Raw genomic sequence first — 9,288 nt, forward strand, 5'->3', positions numbered from 1 at the left:
CTGAGTGAAAACTTCTACAACTCAGATCAATGTTTAGATGCTGTTGGAGATAATTAATCTGGGTTTTGAAAGCGTGCTTTTTATGGTCTGTAAGATAAGACTTCCCTTTATTGAGTTTCTGGGCAAACATAACCATCTTAGAATGACTGAAAGAACAATAAAAGCATGAAACCAACCACTTCTGGTCTTGGGAAATGTCAATAGGCATTTACAGAGAAGTATTGGTGAGTGTTTATAGGAGAAGGGGGAAGGTAGAGGCTAGATGTTTTTCTATGTCTCTTCTTTTATTATTCCCTGGCTTTTGGGCTTCAAAAAACATTCCCACCAGAAAAGCACATGGAACATCAAGGTCCAAACACAAAGGAAGGCTGTAAAGCTCCACTTTGCTCACGTTTCTCTTCCACGAGTTAAGAGAATAATAATAAAAAACCCCTCCCAGCCACTCTCAAAAACAAGCAAAGACACTACCTAACTCCTAAAAAGATTTGCCTGCCTTTCATAGTTTCAAAGGGATTTTAACTCCCATCTGGGTGAGGAGAGAGTTCAGATTTCAGAGTGTTGGACAGTGCCTGGTTCTCTGGGTCTGGAAAGTCCAATTTAGATGTGTTTAGCAAAGAAACTTTTTCTAGCAGGTTAAGAGGTTTGTCAGCAAAGACGCACTTTCTATGGCAACCAGGGTGCAAGCCATCTTAGCCTGAATCATCATGATGAATCCTCTCTAGCACTGACAATACAAATGCTTTTTTTTCCTAGCTGCTCAAAGTCCTTTAGAGATCCTGTTTCATTCATATCCCTTCCTAACATAAGAGGACTCTATATCCTGAGTGGGAGGGAGGGAAGAGGGGGAACAGAAAAACTTAGATTCAGATGGTAACCCACAAGGCAATTCTGTTTATCTATTTGCTTTTATGTGTATACATATCTGTTTATATATTTCTGCATCTGTTTATGTATGTACATATATGTGTATGTATGCATGTGTGTATATTCTTGTTTATTCACGTATCAGTTTATGTATCTATTTATCTATGTATGTATCTATTTATATATGTATTTACCTGTTTATATATGCATGTATCAGTTTACATATTTATATGTATATCTGTTTATATATATGTATCTATCTGTCTGTGTATCTATCTATCTTTTTATTCATCTGTCTATCTATCATCTATCTATCTTTGGGCCAGACATGTGATTTCATTGGTTTATGGAAATCCCTCCTCCCTACTGCATACCATTTCTGGATGTGCCGCTGTATCTAGCACTAGAACCCTAATGTGCACTTTACCCTCCTTCATAGTGACAGCATTTTATGATCTACAAAGTACTTTACATATATAGGATCATCAATTTATAGCCGGAAAGGACCTTAGAGAACATCAAGCCCAGCTCCTTCATTTTACAGATGAGGAGACTGAGACCAAGCGGGATGACAGGACTTACAGTCACACGGATGCTAAATTTCTGAGGGAGGATTCAAACCATTTCTCCTTGACTCCAAATCTGACTCTCTATCCACTGCATCCACTGACATCATCTCATTGGATAATCACAACAATCCCCTGCAAATTAGGTTCAATTATGCATGTAATTACCATTATTACAAGGGAACAAACTAGGACTCTGAGAAGCTAAGAGACTTGTCCAGGGTCACGAAGTTGCTAAGTGTTTGAGGTGGGATTTGAACCCAAGCCTCAACTCCATGTCCCAGAGATAAAGAGTCAGAGGCAGAAAGTCATGATTAACAGTCTTTGTGTGCTAGAGCCAAGGTATAGTAATAGAAAACAGAATCAGAAATCTTGCGGAGTTGTCTCAACTTGCTGTGCTCAACCTCCGGCTATTATTTAGTTGTTTCAGTCATGTCTGACTCCTCATGACCCCATTTGGGGCTTTCATAGCAAAAATATTGGAGTGGCTTGCCATGTCCTTCTCCAGCTCATTTTACAGATGAAGATACTGAGGCAAGCAGGGTTAAGTGACTTGTCCAAGATCACACAGCTAGTAAGTGTCTGAGGCCAGATTTGAACCCAGGTCTTCCTTACTCCAGGCCCAGTGCTCTGTGCACTGTACCCTCTAGCTGCCCCTCAGCATCCTGTGAGCAGACTCATATTTTTATGCCCACATATGCCTGGCTAGTCCTTCTTTCAGTTTCCTTTCAATCTTCCTTGATGAGATAACTCCAGCCACCACTGCCCCTTCACTGCTCTCCACCACAACTGTATCTTTTAATCCTGCCTAATCTGATCTCCTCCTGAATTATATCCTGGCAGTATTTTTACGTCCCTCCTGTCTTTTCCATTCCCACTTCCACAATGGTCCTCATTACCTCTAACTGGGAACATTCCAGTAGCTTCCTCACCAGTCTCCTTGTCTCCACTATCCAGTTTTTCCTGCTCCAACCCAGCCTAACCATCATACCATATGAAGAAGATCTATTGAAGAAACCAGGGGTATTTAGCTTGGAAAAAAAAGATATTTAAGGGAATGTGACAGCTGCCTTAAAGTCTTTGAAGGGCTATGTAATATTAATTGAGTTGGGACTATTTTTTACTGTTTTAGAATACTAAATTAATTAAGTGTCTTTGATTGAGCCTTAGGAGGTGCAAAGCCCCAGGCCCAAACCCCTAATTTCTAGGTGCTAAGCTTATGTGGGTGTGAAGCCCTCAGGGTCCTAAGGGGAGTTGCTAAGACCAGAGCCAATAGTAGGCGTCTAAGTTCTGGTCGCTCAGATGACATTTGATGATGTCCAAAGACTGTATAAAAAGAAAGAACAGAGCTATTTACTTGAGGTTATCACTCCTGGAGGTGTGTTGGCATGGAACTCTGGGCAGCTGCTCTAAGAGCCTCCCAGCTGGTCAACCCAGATGTCAATGGTTTCTTGGTAACTATGAATTGTGATCTGGCCTGTTTATATTGTGTATGTTTGCAACTTTGCTCTGCATGGCCCAGGAGGGCAGGACTAATTCCCCTCATTGGTGCCACCTGTTTTCCCCTGCCCCTGTCACTGTGCCTTTATTTTGTATATTTCGATTCTATATACTGGGAGGCAGTATGGAGTAGTGGATAGAAAGCTGGCCCTGAGATCAGAAAGACCTGAGTTCAAGTCTTGCCTCTAATTCATGCTGCCTATGTGACCCTGGCCCAGTCACTTAATATCTCAGTGTTCTAGATCAAGAAGCATCAAACTTGGAGTGCAGCCTGATCTTGTATTTAGGGATCATTTAGCAAAATAAATTAAAATACAATTCAACAAAGATAATGTTAATGTGTGGCCAGCTCCAACACTATAACTTGCATAGAATTCTGACCTGCATGCATTGGTGTAAAGCCAATCAGTAAATGAAAGATCTTTCCTGCCCATTGAATAGGCTTCAGGTGGGGCTTCAGGTGAGGCCAACAAAGGGAGGTCTGATTAGAGACAGGCCCACACCCTTTCACTAATTAGATATGAGGCCCCAGGCTAGTTAGCAAACTAGTTTGCTAGTTTGAGAGAGGTGTGAAGCCCTCAGGGCCCTAAGGGGAGTTGCTAAGACCAGAGTCAATGATATGTGTCTGAGTTCTAGTCAATCAGATGACATCTAGGACTGTATAAAAAGAGAGAACAGAATGCAGAAATTGAGGACTCAGGACTGAGAGCAGAACTGGACACCATGGAGCCGGAAGCAGCAGAGCAGAGAGCAGCAGGATTCAGAAGCTGTGGGCCAGCTTCCAGAGTGTGCAGAGCAGAGAGTGCTGAACACAAGAGGGAGTTGCAGAACTTGGAGTCAGCGAAGCTGCCCGAAAGAGTGCTGAGCAGGGAGTTAGGATTTGTGAGTGATCTTCTTATAGGAGGGCCCCAGCATTGAGGTGAAGCACAAGTATGGTTGGTTTCCTGCTGTAATATTTTATTATAATCTCCTTGTTACTATAGTGAGGTGGGCTTACCAGTTTGGAATATTATTGCCACAGTCTCAAATTGGGGGCATTGGTCTTTGAGTCTGATCCTTTGGAATCTAAATAAATGTTATACTTCCTCTGCCTTCTACCTAGAGAATTCCTTACACTTCACAATTCCGAACCATTCAGGCATGCTCATGGTCCTCTCCAAGGTCATGAATTTTGTCTTACTGATGTAATTGGTAAAAGGAATTCCCTAGTAGGAGCAGCCTATACTGGTAAAATCACAGGTCCAATGAAAAAAGAAGAAATCCTGAATATACTTGTCTGTGAACATGCAGTATTCCCCTAGTAGAAGGTAAGCTCCTTGAGAGAAAGGACTATCTCACTTTGGTATTTGTATCTTCAGTATCTTACATCTATGCCCATGCTTACCCCATGCAAATTAGGTTCATTTTTTTCTCTTAAAAGGCACTGAAACCATCCTCAAGATATAATTGGCTCGGGGGACTAAAGGCCTGTTGACATAATTTCCCGGTTGCCTGAATATGAGACAGCCGTGAGAAGCTCCAGGTATTTTGATGCTTGGCCAGTGGACCATGATGGGAAATTCCAAGGCAGAGTAGCCTTTCTCAGCTGAATTAATTCTCAATATCCTCTACTATGGCTAAATCAATTTCCTTTTGTTAATTGTTGAATGACCTACAAGTGTCTCATTTCATTCCAATATCAAACATAAACTCCCAGGACACAGGTCTGAGTCAATCACAGTCTGGAACATTCATGAAGTCTTCCCCTACCAGCTGGAAGTGATTGCTCCCTCCTTTAAACTCTCATAGCATTCTGTTTGTATTTGTATTTTATATTTAATATATTCTGTTTTCTTTCATAGTCATTTGCACACATATGTCATTTCCTTTCTAAGGTTGGAGGCACCATTAGGGCAGATTTGACAAGACTTTATTTATCTTACTATCTCTCTCAGACTCTAACATGGTGCATTAATAGCTTGTGGTGGTCTGTATAGCATGAATTAAATTTGGGAGACCATTTCAGTAGAGTTAAGTCATGTGCTTAGTCCAGGGGGAGTTATATTGGCTTATTGTGTTTGTCCTTGAAGAAGACCATGACATCAGGGAAATGATGACATGACTTGCAGTTGACTTTGATTTGAGTGAGGGAGGGCTATGCAAGGTCACTAGCTTCACTTTCTCCTCCAGAGCTATCTGGGTCCAGTGGCCTGATATTCACCAAAACTACTGGAGATGGCCCAGCATGCATTGCGAGATCCTGGCTCTTTTAGGCTGTCTTTGCAGGTTCTCACTTTGAGTGAGGTAATGCCCATTCAGTGAATAGTCCTCTTTAAGAAGTTAATCAAAACTCAAAAAAAGAATCAAACTGGGAGGAGAAGACCCTCAGGGTTCCTGGCCAAAAGAGAAACAGTTACTATTTGGTATTTACATTCACTCCATGCTAGAAGGTTAGGAACCTATTGTCCAATCTATGAGCTCTACAATGAATTGGGTTAGATCAAGAAGGGGTTGATGGGTCTTTGTTTGGAATGATGACTGGCATTTGTTCTTCTGCATCTCATTATCTAGTAGGTATGTATTCTCTGCACCCTATTATATTCTGTCAAGTACCTGACTGCTATATTCTGTCATGTAGTCAATGAATACATGTAGCCTGTTATTAAGGACTAATGAAACTGATTTATTTTTGCATGCATATATAGATATCCTAGGCCAAACAAGAGTAGGACCTGGTGACTTTCCATTGAGAGGAGCAAGCCTGGATATTCCATAGCTACCTTAGTGGACTCTTTTGACTGCCTATAAGATGGAGGACAGGATTGTTTAGCAGCAGATTTGAAGATTTATTGACTAGTGTGGACCATGTGCCATTTACCAATTTGAGGCCTGGGTGCTGTACTCTAAAGAGAGGTAACATGTCAGTGATGGAGGCAGTGTAGAGAATCAGTAGTAATGTGGTACAGGCATGAGCCAAGTGTGTGCCTTGTCCCCTCTCTTTCCCAATTCCTGGACTGCAAGGAGCAGTACGACTTCAGTGTTGAGTTGGATACCTTTTTCATATTAAGGGCTGCACATGTCACATTCCAGGAACAGCAGCTAAGGAGGCCAAAAAACGGTATCAGAGAGAAGGAAAAGAGCAGGGAACGGTAACAGAGGGAGGATTCTGATCAAGGGACAGCTTTGGCAGTGGTGAACAGCAAGAGAGTATAATGGGAACGGATGCAAGTAGAAATTAGAAGCACTGGACCATTCTGAGACTCTGTGGGAGGTGGAGTCATGCAGACTGAGTCAGGAACTTTTCAGCCATGACTGAGACCAAAATCTTTCTTGACTTCAGAGTGTGAGCTTTTCACGGAGCCATTTCCTTCCTCACTGGCATTTGAATCTGTAGTATATATGTAGTACACCTTGGCATAAGGGGAGCTAAAGATTATGCTATTGTTTAAGTTCCCCATTCTTTTGCTATTCTGTCTCAATTAAGTGCTTTGCTATTTGTTTAATAGTTCCTCCCAGTTCTGCTGGTAAAGAATGAACTATATAAAGCCACAAGCCAAATATTGCCTTCTCCCCTTCTCTTGCATTGAATTGTACCAATTTAATCCTAGTGTTGAGTTGGATCCTTGTTATGTTATTAAGAGTCGCATCTGTTGTCTGACGGTAAGAGTAGAAATATGTTAGGTTTTTTTAAAAAATGCCAAGACAAACTGAAAGGGAAATAGAAAAATAGGACCAAGTATTTATAGCTGAAAAGAATCTTGGTGGGCATCTAGTCTTTTTACAGATGTGGAAACAGAGTCTTTGAGGAAAAGTTAAGTCATTTGCTCAAGGTTACATAAGGGGTAGGTCCAACTTGGTTTTGAACCAAGGTCTCTTGACTCCAAATCCAGTGCTTTCCCACTCAGAAATTAAACAGACCCTTATTAATATCCTTCTCCATGATAGAGAAAAAGAGAGGATTGATTTGAAGTCAGAGAACCAGGATTCAAATCCCAGCCACTTACCATCTATATCCAATCTTGGGCAAGAGTCACCACTGAACGTTGCCATAAGCATGAAGCTGGCCAGGGATATGTAAACAGGAGTGAACATGATGGAATGGTGTGTTTTTGGAAGACCTTGAAAATATGAACAGAAAAGCAAGGACTTGTATTTTGAAGAGGGAAAATTCATCTTACTCTCTATACAGTGCATACAGCATATGTCATGGGTACCATTAATTAAATTAAATTAATTAAAAGACCCAAATGAGTGACTGCCAGAAATGCTAGTGCTGTAGACTCTAGGTTTAAAGAGACAGGTTGATTTCATTTCTTTGGGTCTCTGTGTTTCTTTCCACAATTGAGCTGGTGATCCTGGGCAAAATAATACTCGACTGTATATAGTGCTTTAAGATTTGCAAAGTTTCTTGCATACATCTTTCCATTGGATCGTCTAGCTACTTTGTGCTATGATTATGTCCATTTTTTAGATAAGGAAACTAAGGAAAGGCACAGTGATTTTCAAAAGATCTCTCAACTTGTCTAAAATAGAACTGGAACCCAGGCCTTCCTCAACCGAAATCCAGCCATCTCTTCATGAGGATTGCCTCTCCATAAGGATTATTCAATCTCAGAGGAGAAAATTGAAAACATATGTTGTGTGGTAGGGGAGATCTTCAAATATCTCCTGGAATTAAAAAAATTGTCTACATTTTAATATAAATAAATCAGAGTGCTAACTATATGCTTCATTAAAACTTAGACCCCATTCCGAAAGAAGATAGGGGAAGACACAGAAGTAACACCAGTGACATATATTTAGGTTCCATTCAGGGCTGGAGTTTGAAAAATCATAGAGACTGTTAATTAGCAGGGGAATAGCAAACACTTTTGGTCCTTAGCTATGCCACCAACTTATTTCTTTATTTTTCAAAACTGGGTCTCCCTATCTCGTCCAGGTTGGAAGTGTAGCAGCTGCCCATGGCCCTATCCCATTGCTAAACAGTGTGGGAGCTATGATCAATTCTATGTCTTACTTGACTGGCTCATCCCTCCTCAGAAAACCTGGTGGCCCCTTGCTCCCAGGGGCTCACCATATTGTTCCTGGACTCATCAACTTAGCCCACTGCAGCTCAGAACTCCTTAGCTCTAACAATCCATCTGACAGCCTTGCAGGTAGTAGGGTCTACAGGCATGTGTTGCCAAGCCCTGCCACTAATTAGTTTTTTTTAAAAAGAAACAAAAAAATTTCAAGGAAGTCTCTAATGACCAGACAGGTCCATCTTTAAACTGAGAAATAACTCCAGTATTACTTTGACAGGAAAATTCCAGAGAATGGTGAAATTTAACTCAAGACTGATAAGTGACAGAGCTGGGATTTGAACCCTGGCCCTTTGACTTCAAATCAATCCCCTCTTTTCTTGAGAAAAAGAATTTAAGGGCTATCGGGGTTGAGACTCACCCATGGTCACTCAGGTAATAAATAACAGATGAGATTCCCACCCAGGTTTTCTGCCTCTAAATCCTCCTGTCATTCAATGTGCTGTGTTGCCTTTCCTGGTTTAACACATCAGCGTGTCTTGTGCATTCTCTAATCTAAACATTCATTTGACACATGAAGCTATTTTTCATTCGCTGCTTATTCAACCAAGGCGAAGGTTATTTCTGCTTGAATCATCACATGCTCCCTCTCCTGGCTTTCCCCCAAAGGCCATTAGGGTGAGATTTTCTCAGCTGCCTGTGCAAGCAGACATTTCAAGAAAATAAGATAATATTAAAATGTCATCAAGCAGCCCTCTTACTCTGCTGTCGCTCCTAGTGGATTAGAGAGAAGCCTGTATTCACCTCCCTCAATTTCACGGGAGAGAAGTGAGCAAGCATCTTAAGGAAATTAATAAGCAGGTACTGGGCCATTTTCAGCCCCATGCAGCTGTCAATTTCTGAAATCGATGAAATGAATAAAATAGTCACAGAGTGAAAAATGTCGCCTAGGGCTGTGTCACCTTCTAATTAGATACTTCAGGTGAAGACTAAAAGCCACAGGTGTAACAGGGATGAAAAACTTCAAGACACACTGCCCAGGATTTCTTGAGAAAAGGCTTAGAGAAATTTACATTTGAGGATAATTTATGATGATGGGTATCAATGATAAAGTGTAATTAATGCTTCAGCCTGAATGATTAATAATTTCATCTCTAAAAGAAGAAATTGATAGACTTCCTCCTAACTTTGGGGTTATAAGTACATTCATTCATTCAGGAAGCATTTATTAAATGCCTACTGTGTGTTAGGTATCAGGATCACAAAGACAAAATGCTTAGCACAGTCCCTGGCAATGCTTCCATTCATTCTTTCATCATTCATCATTCATTCATTCATAAGCAGTCCCTTCTTATTAA

The sequence above is a fragment of the Trichosurus vulpecula genome, chromosome 5 (assembly GCF_011100635.1).
Source record: "Trichosurus vulpecula isolate mTriVul1 chromosome 5, mTriVul1.pri, whole genome shotgun sequence".
In the NCBI taxonomy this organism is placed as follows: domain Eukaryota; kingdom Metazoa; phylum Chordata; class Mammalia; order Diprotodontia; family Phalangeridae; genus Trichosurus; species Trichosurus vulpecula.